Genomic DNA, 13,852 nt, shown 5'->3' with positions numbered 1-13,852 from the left:
AAGCGAAGTTGACGATTGTAAAATTAAAAAGTCATCTCGTTTATCATAGAGCTTGGTTGTTATATTACCATGGACATCTTTCTTAACCACTTCTGTGCCACAGGGCCGATTTTGGGCCGATCACACAGTTGCGTAGAGTGCCACGGGGCCGATTTTTGGCCGATTTTATTGAAATGAATTGTGACTATGTATTTCTCTTACTTCTTTTCACCGTAAATAATTATTGAACTGTTGCATCTTTTCATTGCGTAACATTAAAGTTTTTTTGGCTTATTTGTAGAATATCATGAAAATTTCATGCAAATATATGGATAAACAAAGTGAATTTCATACCAGCGATGACGCCATGAATTTTTCAAATAAATGAGTTGTTACTTATAATACCGCTATTATTACTTATTGAATATGCTCAATGAACATGATTACATTTCAAAGTATATTTCATACTATTTTAAATTCAGTATATTGAGTAACTACTCGCGTCCATTTAGCAGCAACGGTTAGAATCAACGTCATTTAACGTAAATGACGTCATAATAACAAGTATGTGTAAGCCAAACCTTGAGGAAACGTTCCGAGTTTATAGATTACCAGTAATTCCAGGCATGTGGAATGAATGACTGGTTGTTTAATTCTGTGATTTAATATTGTCAAGTTTATTTATTAAACTATTTTGTTGCGTATGAAGACATTACACATGTCATATTTTCTAAAGAACAAATAAAAATTAATTTCCTGTTTCGTTTTGTTTCCTGACTTCGATGTATTTTCGTTCGTAAGTTTCCTAAATGCATGTAGATAGTTTTCACTTGACTTAAATTTAGCAAAAGTTACCTCCCGTTGGCAGCCAAACTGGAGGTCCAAATGCTCATATTGCTTCATTGTTCAACCGATTTTAAATTTTTATATTTGCGATTTTGAATTAGGAATCATTATTTTTCTGAAGTATATAAGTTTTTGGAAGCCTCCTTTATTTAAAAAAAATATTTAATAAAGATTTTCCACCAAATATTTCTGCTATATTTTCTTAAACTTGGTAAGACAAAGAGGAAAACTCACCGAGTCGACCTCCAATATGGCGACCAACGGGAGATAACTTTTGCTAAAATTAGGTCCATCGAACACTATCTATTACATGCTGCAACTCAAATAAAAGCTCCTCAGAATGAAAAGATAACCAAAGCTAATAAGTTCAAATGTTTGATTTTGCTTTAATTGTATTCCAAAATTTTAATTTTAATCAATATTTATTTTTTAATTTGTTGCGTATTGACATTATTTATCACCTATAACTTTTAATATTTCATAGATTTTATTAACAACACGCATGAATTCAATGTATTACAGTGAAAGGGGTGATCAGTTTGATATGATCATTTTTCTTCCAGAATTTTAATGGAAAATAATGACACAAATTATTAAAATCTCTAATAAGTAAATATACATGTACGGCGAATGAATGCAACTATTTGTATGTCATTCTATTTTCGAAAAAGATTGTTCATTTATTTTTGTTTTTTTAATTTTATTTTCTTATAAGGCTATTGATATTTCTATTTTCATCGTGTAAGATCTATCTTAAATATATTTCTTACACTAGTGTGTCAATTTGACCGAAAGTACAGAATTTTTTTTTAGATTTTTGCTAAGGAAGTAAAAATTACACCTCCCTCTGATGATAATCATACATCAGGTAAATGATATATTGGGGAGTGGGGACTAGGTAAATATAAAACAATTATTGAAAATCTATTTAAAACTGCATTTGAACTGGCCTAAAGCGCAAAATGGCAGGGACGTAGCAACCGGGGAGGGGGGGGGTCTGGCCCCCCACTTTTTTTTGCCAAGAATACTTTTACTAATGAAAACGTTCATTGAAAGGCTGGTTGCCCCCCCCCCCCCACTTTATACTAAAGTAAAGTAATATGAAGGGAATATAGTATTGTAAGCTTTAAAAATGGATATCGTAAGGAATTGGTAGTGGAAAAAGTTTGCCTCTACCCCCCCCCTTCCCCCCCCCCCCCCCCCCCCCCCCGCACGAAATAGGATTTTCAACTTTGGGTAATTTTCCTTTTTTTTTATTTTTTTTATTTTTTTTTGCTTGTCAACTGTTTCAGGTAAGTAAAAAAAAAATTCACTGGCTGCCCCCCCCCCCCCACTTTCAAAATCGATGCTACGGTCCTAAATGGGAAAAGGTAGGGGGAGGGGGTAAAAATGAAAAACAAGAAGCAAAAAAATATATATATATTAAAGGTGATTATTTTGATAATTCTCACCACTTCTGTGCCACAGGGCCGATTTTGGGCCGATCACACAGTTGCGTAGAGTGCCACGGGGCTGATTTTATTGAAATGAATTGTGACTATGTATTTCTTTTACTTCTATTCACCGTAAATAATTATTGAACTTTTGCATCTTTTCATTGCATAACATTAAAATTTTATGGCTTATTTGTAGGATATCATGAAAATTTCATGCAAATTTATGGATAAAGTGAATTTCATACCAGCGATGACGCCATGAATTTTTCAAATACGAGGGTTGTCCCGTAAAATCGTGGACAAGTTGTTTAGTGTAAAAAATAAACATCACTGCCTTCTGAAATTTTCACTATTATTTAGTACATATTTTAGTAATATACACAGCAAATTTCAGATAAATATATGCATAAATAAACAAATTATGTGATTTTATGCCATGTATTGTATCACTTTACGGCGCATGGATTATAACGTCAAAGTGTCTAAAACAGCGTCACGTTTTATCTTTGCTGAAAATGAAGTTGGATGAGTCCGACTTAAATTTAGGAATTTCATTGATTCACATTCTTTAGTCTCCATAAACAGTCGAAGAACCAGTTGGCACCCTCATGCGATCTTCTGAAGATTTATCAGTAAGTTAATTACGGACAATATTCCCACAATCATTCAACTAATAGAAAATCTCATATCGGCGGTCTACTGTGACTGCGTCTTTTGCTATTACATTAGGAGTTTGCCCGTGTGTTTTGTACTCCCCAGGGACTCGATCAAAAAAGACTTTGCTAAGAAAACTCCTATTTCATTTGTATACTTAAGATATGGTGATATCTTTATAATCTTTTTTCTTCAATGGTCATTTCAAGTCTCTAAAGGTGTCATCCTAACATCGTATTAAAAAGGAACAGCTCTCTGGTGCGCCGTAACGTCATATATCGTCGCCATTCTTCGTGTGTTGTGTTTTCCACTTTCCCATTTGGAATGCTCGAGAAACTACCAAAAAATAACCAAATGTCTTCAAGTTTTTACAAAGACTACAAAATTGATTGTGGAATTGAATTAGGATAATTTTAATCCAAATCTTATGTATTGAAAACTTTTATTTTGAATTCAAACTTGTGTATTCTTTAATAAAATCTTGGTTTTTTGTCCGTGCGCCGTAGGACAATACCCCGTGCACATTCAAGCATAATAAAATCTTTTTTTTTGCCTATATTTTATCAAAAAAAATATCATACACTTAGATATGATAAATAAACATTTACTGAAATTTTCAGCTTAGTGCGCCCATTACTTTTCGAGAAAAACGCTTTGTCCACGATTTTACGGGACAACCCTCGTAAATGAGTTGTTACTTATAATACCGGTATTATTACTACTGAATATGCTCAATGAACACGATTGCGTTTCAAAAGTATATTTTCATACTATTAAAAATTCAGTATATTGAGTAACTACTCGTCCATTTAGCAGCAACAGTTAGAATCAACGTCATTTTACGTAAATGACGTCATAATAACAAGTACGTCATGTCGTGTAAGCCAAACCATGAGAGAACGTTCCGAGTCTATAGATCACCAGTAATTCCAGGCATTTAGATTGAATGACTGGTTGTTTAATTCCGTGATTTAATATTGTTAGGTTTAATTATTTTATTTTGTTGCAGATGAAGACATTGCACATGACATATTTTCGAAAGAACAAATTAAAATTTATTTTCTGTTTCTTTTTGTTTCCTGTGTTCGATGTATTTTCGTAAGTTTCCTAAATGCAGATATTACATTCAGCTACTCATCTATAAGCACCTAATAATTAAACATTGAAAAGATAACCAAAGCTTATGAGTTCGTTTGATTTTGCTTTAATTGTATTCCGAAATTTTAATTTTAATCAGTAATCAAAATTTATTTTTAATTTGTTCCGTATCGACTTTATTTATTACATATCAGTATAACTTTTGATATTTCATAGATTTTATTAACAAGACGCATGAATTCAATGTATTACAGTGAAAGGGGTAATCATGATCAGTTTGATATGTTTGATATGATAATTTTTCTTCCAGAATTTTAATGGAAATAATGACCGTCGCGCAATTTTATTGAAATCTCTAACGAGTAAATAAACATTTACGGCGAATGAATGCAATTGTTTTTATGACAATCTATTTTCGAAAAAGATTGTCAATTTGTTTTTTTAATTATATTTTGTTATAAGGCTATTGATCTTTCTATTTTCATCGTGTAGGATATATCCTAAATATATTCCTTACACTAATGTGTCAATTTGACCGGAAGTACAGATTATTTAAATTTTTTGCCAAGGAAGTAACAATTGCACCTCCCTCTGATGATAACTATACACAATCAAGGTGTGTACAAATTACAAAGTGTTGTAATAAATTTTTCTGATTTTTCCCTTTGAATTAATGCAAATCATGCATCAGGTAAATGATGTATTGAGGACTAGATAAATATAAATCAATTATTGAAAATCTATTTAAAACTCCAGTAGAAACTTGCCTGAATGTGGAAGGGGGGGGGGGGGAGAAAAATGAAAAACAAGAAGCAAAAAGAAAAAAAAAAAAAAACCAAACAAACAAGATATTAAAGGTGATTATTTTGCTAATTCTCAGTATTGTTTTCGGCTTCAAGAAGAAACAAGCAAATTCAAAGAATTGTGGTCCCCCGCTTTCGGTGTCTTTGTGAGTGAGATGTTACCTTTTATGACATATTGTGTGTAATATGAACATCCTATCATATGTCATTTATTTAGAAAGTAACATTGAAGTTGATTTTTTTTAAGGATGAAAACCCTAATCCTGACCGTTAAAAAGTTATGGCCAAAGTTAAAGTTTTTTAAAGTACGTCAACTCCAAGGTCAAGATCAAAGGGTCATTGTTGATATCCAATGAAAGGTCTCCTCACAAGGATTACATATGTGAAGTATGAAAGCCCTAGCCCTTACTGTTCAAAATTTATGGTCAAGGTTAAAGTTTTTTCATAATTACGTAAATCTTTAAGGTCAAGGTCAAAAGATCAAAGTTGTTGATATCCAATGAAAGGACTTGCCACAAAGAATACATATTTGAAATATAATAGTCCTAGTATTTACCGTTCAAAAGTTGTGACCAAAGTTAAAGTTTTTTCAAAAAGTAGTTAAAACTCCAATGTCAAGGTCAAAGGGTAAAAGTTGTTGGTATCCAATGAAAGGTCTTCTCAAAAGGAAAACATATGTGAAGTACGAAAGCCCTATCCCCACCGTTCAAAAGTTATGGTCAATGTTAAAGATTTTTCACAAGTACGTAAATCTCCAAGGTCAAGGTCAAAAGGTCAAGGTTGTTGATATCCAATGGAATGTCTTACCACAAGGAATACATATGTGAAATATAAAAGTCCCACTATCTACTGTTTAAAAGTTATGACCAAGGTTAAAGTTTTTAAAAAGTAATTAAAACTCCAAGGTCAAGGTCAAAGGGTACAAGTTATTGGTATCCAATGAAAGGTCTTCTCACAGGGATTACATATGTGAAGTAAGAAAGCCTTAGTCCTCACCGTTCAAAAGTTATGGTCAAGGTTAAAGTTTTTTCATAAGTACGTAAATCTCCAAGGTCAAGGTCAAAAGGTCAAGGTTGTTGTTATCCAATGAAAAGTTTTGCCACAAACAATACATATGTGAAATATGAAAGTCCTAGTACCTACTATTCAAAAGTTATGGCCAAAGTAAAAGTTTGAGATTTTTGTGTTTAAGTGGGTCAAACTCCAAGGTCAAGGTCAAAAGGTCAAATTTGGTGATACCCAAAGAAAGGTCTTGTCACAAGGAATACACATGTGAAATATGAAAGTCATAGCTCCACTAAATCAAAAGTTATGGGCAAGGTTAAAGTTTTTGTGACGGACAGACTGACAGACAGACGAATGAGATTTAATGTCCCCTCGCTTTCGCGAAAGCGGGGGACAATAAAATACGGCAATGGGACAGCCGTCTTTGAGTTTAAAAAAATATAAACTAAATACATATATTATATTATATAGCAAATGACTATTTTTTTTTTTAAAAAGGGTGAAACTCGAACCATCCCTACCCCTACCCCCATCCCTTAGAGTACTCTATATACGAAATATGCGATTTTTCTAAATATCGACCTTTTCCTTACTAACTGGTGTGATTTCCATTTACATTACATGTGTGTAGTTGTTCCTTTGAAGTCATTATATATACAAATTAATTATACATTACAAATACAATTCCAGAGAGAGAGAGAGAGAGAGAGAGAGAGAGAGAGAGAGAGAGAGAGACTGAGAGACTGAGAGACTTCAGCGAGAGAGAGAGAGAGAGAGCGAGAGAGAGAGAGAGAGAGAGAGAGAGAGAGCGAGAGAGAGAGAGAGAGAGAGAGAGAGAGAGAATACATTTTTAAAACACAGTTACTAAAATAGCGATTTAGTTTGAATCGTTTTGAATACATTATTATAATGCTTTAAACTTATTGATTGACTTTTTAGCTCACCTGAGCCGAAGGCATTCTCAAGTAGTATTAGAAATCAAGCCACCCCCCCCCCCCCCCCCAAATAAACTTTTCAATTCTGATCTGATTTGTTTTTTTCCCTAGCGGATGTGCTCAAGTGAGCGATTTGGCCCCTGGGCCTCTTGTTCAGTAATTCTCTCAAGTGTTAATTTTCTCAGATAAATTAGTATAGCATAAAGTGACCGAGCAATTTTTTGTTTTCGTTTGTGTATGTGTTTTTCTTTAATTCAGGGGGATGTTAAATCTGAATTTATTAAATAACTGTTCATGTTTTTATTTTAGCTGCAATAATGTAGCTCTCTCCGATTTTTTACCTGATATTTTTGGAGAGGACCCCCCCCCCCCCAAAAAAAGGGAGGGGGCTACAATATTCCAGCTTGTTGTATTAATTAAACCACAAATCCTTTTTAATTATGTTACCATGAATATTTTTTAATATACAAAATACGAAAAAATAGGAATTTTGTGAAGTTTCTTTTATATAAATTTTACTAGGGTGAGTTTACGTACATGTATGTTTAAAATATTTATTTTAAATCATAATACGATCGGTATATTTAAATAAATTGGGATGTATAATTTAAAATAAAGTATCAGTACTTATAAGGGTTGAGGTAAATCATTCACAATTTACTGAGGAAAAGAATAGAGGCATACAAAGTGAGGACTATCCTATTTCCGACTCTCAGTTTTCGAAGTTCGTACATGTACTAGAAAACAATTATTTTCAAAAAATAGATAATCAGAAATGTTTTTGACACGTACATTTGATTTTTTTTATTTCATGTATTTAATGGCATAGAGGTTTAGCATGTCAGGAAGACGAAAATATCCTAACAGTATTTGAATTCACAAAACAACAATTAAGATATAGCAATAAAATACGCGTGATTTGTTTTAGGCATCTTTTTGCAAATATATACATAACAGAGGCATTGAAAATTCGACTTTACCCTTTTTTGTTGTTTTAGCCCCCCACTTTCAATTTGCTCCTGACGCTCATGTCAGGTTTTTAACAAAGGCCTTTAGATTGCTTAGAAAAAAATTGAGGTGTTGAATACTGAGTATATTTTTTATACACAAAATTCGATCGAAAGGCCTGTGGTTTTTAATTTCATGATAAAAGAGTTAACCTCTATATTACACGGTCTCCTAATCAGGGTAGATTTTCATACTAGCTGGTCTATAAGTAATCGAGTTTGTTGGGGTATGTCTTTTTTTCTTTAGGAAAAAAACCCATAAAATTTCATACAAAATGCGTTCAGAGTACTTTAAAATTTTGTTTTCAGACAATGTATTTATATTCCGTACATTGTAAATACATACCAGTATGTAAAATGGAAAGTTTACCAATTCATATTCCGAAATAATTTTAATGGCTATTATACATCCATTTTCCACTACATATACTTCACAGTATTATCAGCCAGTGCGTAATTTAATTTAAAAAGAAATAAAGAATCGACCGTGCAGCCGTGTACATGTACGTGTTGGAGATGACGTTACGTTCAGAAAACACAATTTTTTGAAATGTCTCTTTCTTTTAAAAAAATACTTTGTCTCAGATCATGCGCTGAAACAGGATCTTCCCCGCCTTGTTAAAATTTGTTAAAATTATACATAACGCAGGTGCGATTTATGTCATTGATACAACGTAAACCCGCAATTTTTAATAACGTCACAACTATTGTAACGTCATTTACGTGTGACGTTACGTTTTTTGGCAATTCAAAAATTTACGTTGGCAGCGAAAGTGATTATCTAAATATGAAACAGATGTAAAATGTAAAGCTTGCTACTTGGAAAATTGCTATTTGTTTGGACAGATTTCAATGTAATCAATAATTACTAATTGAATAAAGATTTATAAAATACCAGATATAGGGATATGGCGAACAGTATTCAAGCTCAAAAATCAATTCAAAAAATACAAACCAGGAGCAGAGCAAACATGAACCGCTTAAACATAAGAGGTGGGATCAGGTGAAATGACAGATCAAGCGTTTTCCGCAGACCGGTCACACCCGCGATTGCAACCCCCCCCCCCCCCCCGGAAAAACGAAGAATATAAAATATGTAAATAAGGACCTAACAATTATATAGTATGAAAAAGTCACTCAACAATTCACACGATGTTAGGCTGATTTTGTTGACAAGTTTACATTGTCTACTGAGAACCATGTGAGATGAAGATTGCAAATAAACATGTTGAAATCTTTTCATTAACTTGTTTGTCAATACATATTTGTGTAGCATGTCTCGTTTCATGAATTGTTCATATTAAAGCGTGCTCTTGCGTATCAAATCAACAGAGACATAAACCTCATATGCAGTTGTTAAATGTGTGTTACTACTAGTAAAGAAAATTGACGATTAAAATGATTGTCATCATATTTATCGTTAAGCTTTGTTTTAGGTTACCAAAAGCGTCATTCTTTAATAAAATATCCAAATATGAAATAGATGTATCTGACTGTAATATCTTTTATTTCAAGCTCACTTGGATATATCAAGTCGACATATGAATGGAAGTAACTATAAGTAAGAAATACCCAACTTTGGTATATCTAAATGTCACTTTGAAAGCCACATCAAGTGTTTTAAATTCTCATGAAAAAAAGTTTTTGAATAAAACATGCTTTTATACTTCAAATTTGGCAATATAAACATGTAACGGTGAACACATAACTATATGTGTGGCAATTATAATGCAGAAACATGTACCATTGTACTGCATGGGTACATAGGTTGCACTATTTTTTAAAACACCTCGGTATAAAAACATTATATTATGGGGATGTTCTCATTAAACAAAACAACATGTTTGAAATAATTTATGTGTTATCTCACGCTTGTGCTGTATATTTACATTTGCAAATGTTTGCCCTTATATAACACTATTTGAACGAGACGTTTTTACACCTGTGTATAAAATACAGCTCAACGCAATTTTTAAGCTCACATGGTTTTTCGCACAAATTAAGGTCACATTGTTAAGATGTAATATTGTGTATCGAGTCAACAAAATACATTTTAAAAGTATTTGTTTACATAATTTGAGTTTTATTTCATTTACTGAAACATAGTTCACACAAATCAATTTGTAGAACTTTGATATATACATGGCTGAGAAATAACAACTATTCTCATTTGAATTTATGTGGGTTCTTGCTAATTGCACCTGTCTTTTTATCCGTTCTTTTGAAAGCAATATCTCTTGGCAGAAGTAGACATCGGCAAGTGCAGCTACTGTAACTTGTATTATCTGTACATTTTGACTCTTTAACTCGGGGTGGTAACAGTATTTTCCATCTGTTTGACTGCTTTCTATGTTAATAAGGTTGGATTTTTCAAAGTCAACTTTTAAAATCTAGAATCATGAGAGATTCATCCCACTGCAAAATTTTAACGTTTCAAACCGTAAATGCAGAAGAATTTTCCTTTTCATAGAAGGAATTTACTATTCAAAAAAAAAAAAAAAAAAAATAAAATAAAAAAAAAAAATAAACAATACTTCATTATCATACCCTTTAGTGTGGTTTTCTTCTGCAATGTTATCCTTTTTCGGCGCTACATTTCGACAAAACCAAGAGGAGTATGGTAAATGAACAAAGATTTTTAAAAAATACTCACCTTGAAGAATAAACTTTAAAATTTTCAACTACATGGTATCAAGGAAAGCTCGTTTTATACAATTTGTAAAAACCTATGGTAGAATCGTATAGTAAAAACATCCTAGTTACCTTAAATTGTGCGAAAAACCATGTGAGCTTAAAAAGTGCGTTGAGCTGTATATCTGAATGTTAATTCTGTGACCACTATCTGTTGGAAACATTCAAGGCGTTTTTCCTATTTAAATTCAATTTTATGTTTTTTAAACATGACTTGTCTTGAAAAAGCTTAATACATTATATGCTTTTAACTGTTCATACATATTGTAAGAGTAGATGAACGATTAAATACACAAGAATGATTAAGGTTGACCGCGACTTATCCCGGGACTCCCGCATTTTTATTTGCTGCGCTAACCACTAAGGTATCCAGGCCAATCCATGGTCCATATAAACCAGACCATAACATTTCTCCATACTTCATTTTTTTATCCTCAAAGACACGAAGTCAGGATTCTTTTGACTTGAAAAAAGATTTTCGTATGCAATTCACAGTTAAATGAGTGAACGGGTTATTATAAACGCAACATAAATTGAACAAGTTTAATCAATGTAACAGTGGAAATATTTCTAAATCCAAATAAATGTCTACATAGCATGTACTTTTTTTACATTGAATTTTGAAAAAGAAAAACCTTAAGAATTGCAACAATCAAAAGCAGATTTTCCATGACATCCTTTTGAGTTCCTAGGCTTTGCTTTGTTTTAAGCTCACCTGAGCGGAAGGGTGGTTAGCGAGGGGTCACAATGGAAGATCAAGTAATTTGTTGGAAAAATCTTTAAAAATCTCCTTTTTAAGTATGTCAAAATTATACATGAATGCTTTATTGATATAGTGACATTCTCAAGTAATAGAAAATTCAAATCCCCCTTCTCCAACAAGGAAACTTTTTATTACTGAGCTCATTTGTGTTTTTAACTAGCCCATGTGCTCAGGTAAGCGAAGTGGCCCATGGGCCTCTTGTTTGGATTTTCTTGCTTCTCAGCCGTCAACAGTTTCTGCATTGATACTTTTTTCTGTACTACTAGACACTCCTCCAGTCGATGTCCCAACTGTATGTAACCTTTCAACAATACTATTTCTACCGTATAATCTGACAGGGAAGTATTTTATAAATGCAGAAAAGTTACTTAGATGGACATTTTCGAGAGAGTTGATTAACCCCAAATGTGCCTTGATTCATAAATAGCTGCTTACGCCACCAAAAACATTTAGGAATTGCATCTGGAAAAAATAAAGTTTGACGTAGATGGATGATTATGATGGAGAGTTTTTTCCTTAAAATCTACTGTTTCAGCAATTTTTTGTCATCATTATCTTATTTTATTTCTAAAAATTTTCTTTTATCGCCAAGTCATTGAACATACTATTTGTTTAAATTGTATTGCTTGTTTTTAGTAATATTTTTGTATCGCTACATTGTTCTTTTTGTCATTTATTTCCTCGATAAATATCATCTACTTTTGTGTTGTGTTTATGCTCGAGTTATGTAAAAAAGAATCTTAAAAGTATCATTAAATCTTATTCCGTGGTAAAGGAGGAGTTTTGGATAAGAGATGGATAATGGATACCCTTCAATATTTTTCTTTCTATGATATGAAGGTTGGCTATCTCTTAATATAAAATATTTTCACTGATTCTTTATTACAAAATGCCATTGTGATCTCCTATTTTATTTACTTTGTTATCTGACACTTATTTCGGGTCTCCAAAACCAAAAAATGGACTTTACCATTATAATCATGTTAAAGACAGGGGTGTGTGTGTTAGAATTAAGTGAGCTTCTAGTTGACATCTATAACATGGCCTTAACTAATGATCAATTGATAAATGGTTTTCATGTTGCCCCCTCAATCACTTAATTAATGCCAGATTTTATCATACATTTGAATGATATATTTTATCTATTCTGACAAAGAGTCAAAGTCTTCCTTCTTTTTTTTTAAATCTAGCCCATCGAATAGCGTAATCGTCCATAAAATGTTCATCAAGAAGTAAATATTCATAAACCAAAAGATGGTATGGGGTTAAAGATTTTGAAAAGGCTGTTTAAAATTCATAAAGATCTAGAGCAGTGTAGATACAAGGAATATAAACTACATAATGACGTTATATCGGTGTATTGACAGATACAAAACATAAAATTGAAAAAACCGTTCACGGAAACGCAGTCGGTAGAGCGCTCGCTCCGTGATCGGGAGGTCGTGAGTTCGTATCTCGGCTCCGACTGACCTAAGTCGATAAAAAATGGGTAGCAACTGTTCCCTCGCCATGCACTCGGCACTTTGAAGTGAAAGTTGCGGGTCTTTCGGATGAGACCTTAAAAACCGAGGCCCCGTGTCAGCGGCAGGCGTTGGCACGATGAAGATCCCTCCCTGCTCAATGGCCCTGAGTGCCGAGTAACGGTCAAAATTTGAAGCCCTTCACCGGCATACGGTGACGTCTCCATATGAGTAAAATATTCTCGAGAGGGACATTAAACAATATACAATCAATCAGTAAATCAAATTGAAAAAAGGTTAAAAGCAGGTAAACATATGTATTATTCATGAAATAATTAAGGGAACCCACTATGGTTTTATTATGTGAAAACTATAACATTTTTAAATACCATATATAACTTGCAGTGACTTCAGTGTACATGCCAAGTTTGGTGAAAATCTACCGCCTTGGTATTTTTAAGGGACCGCCTCAAAATGCAGGCATATTTACTATAGGATTATATGGGGAAGTGCCAATTTTCGCACTTTAAAGCAAGTTTTATAAAACTACAAAGTATTTTTAGCTCAAATTATAATATATGATGAGTAATACTATATTGTACATTATAAGTAGGAGACACAAACTTTTACCGTCTTGTTTTAAGAGCATTTCAAGATGCCAAAAATTAACGAATTTTCCTCTTTTTCTAGAGTACTACAATATACAATGGATACAAATGATTAATAATAAAGAAAAGGAGAAGCTTCAAAAGTGCTGTGCAACAATATATTCAAAAACGGTGTAAATCAGATGTGGATACTTAACAAGAGGCCCATGGGCCACATCGCTCACCTGAGCACTGTGGCTAGGAAAAAGCAGAATTGGTTTATACTTGAAAAGCTTAAATCCAAAAGTAGTCCCATGAAAAATCATGGCTTTGCTATTCTTGAGAAGAAGATTTTTAAAGAATTTTCCTATACATTTCTATGTAAAACTTTGGTCAGCCATTTTGGCCCCGCCCTACCCCTGGGTGTCTTGATTTGAACAAACTTGAATCTACACTACCTGAGGATGCTTCCATATAAATATGATCAATTATGGCTTTGCTATTCTTGAGAAGAAGATTTTTAAAGAAATTTCCTATATATTTCTATGTAGAACTTTGGTCGGCCATTTTGGCCCCGCCCTACCCCTG

Source organism: Saccostrea cucullata, unplaced genomic scaffold (genome assembly GCF_032062105.1).
Source record: "Saccostrea cucullata isolate Sc308-1 unplaced genomic scaffold, CSIRO_AGI_Scuc_v1 ctg2300, whole genome shotgun sequence".
In the NCBI taxonomy this organism is placed as follows: Eukaryota; Metazoa; Mollusca; class Bivalvia; order Ostreida; family Ostreidae; genus Saccostrea; species Saccostrea cuccullata.
Note: the sequence above shows the minus strand (reverse complement) of the source record.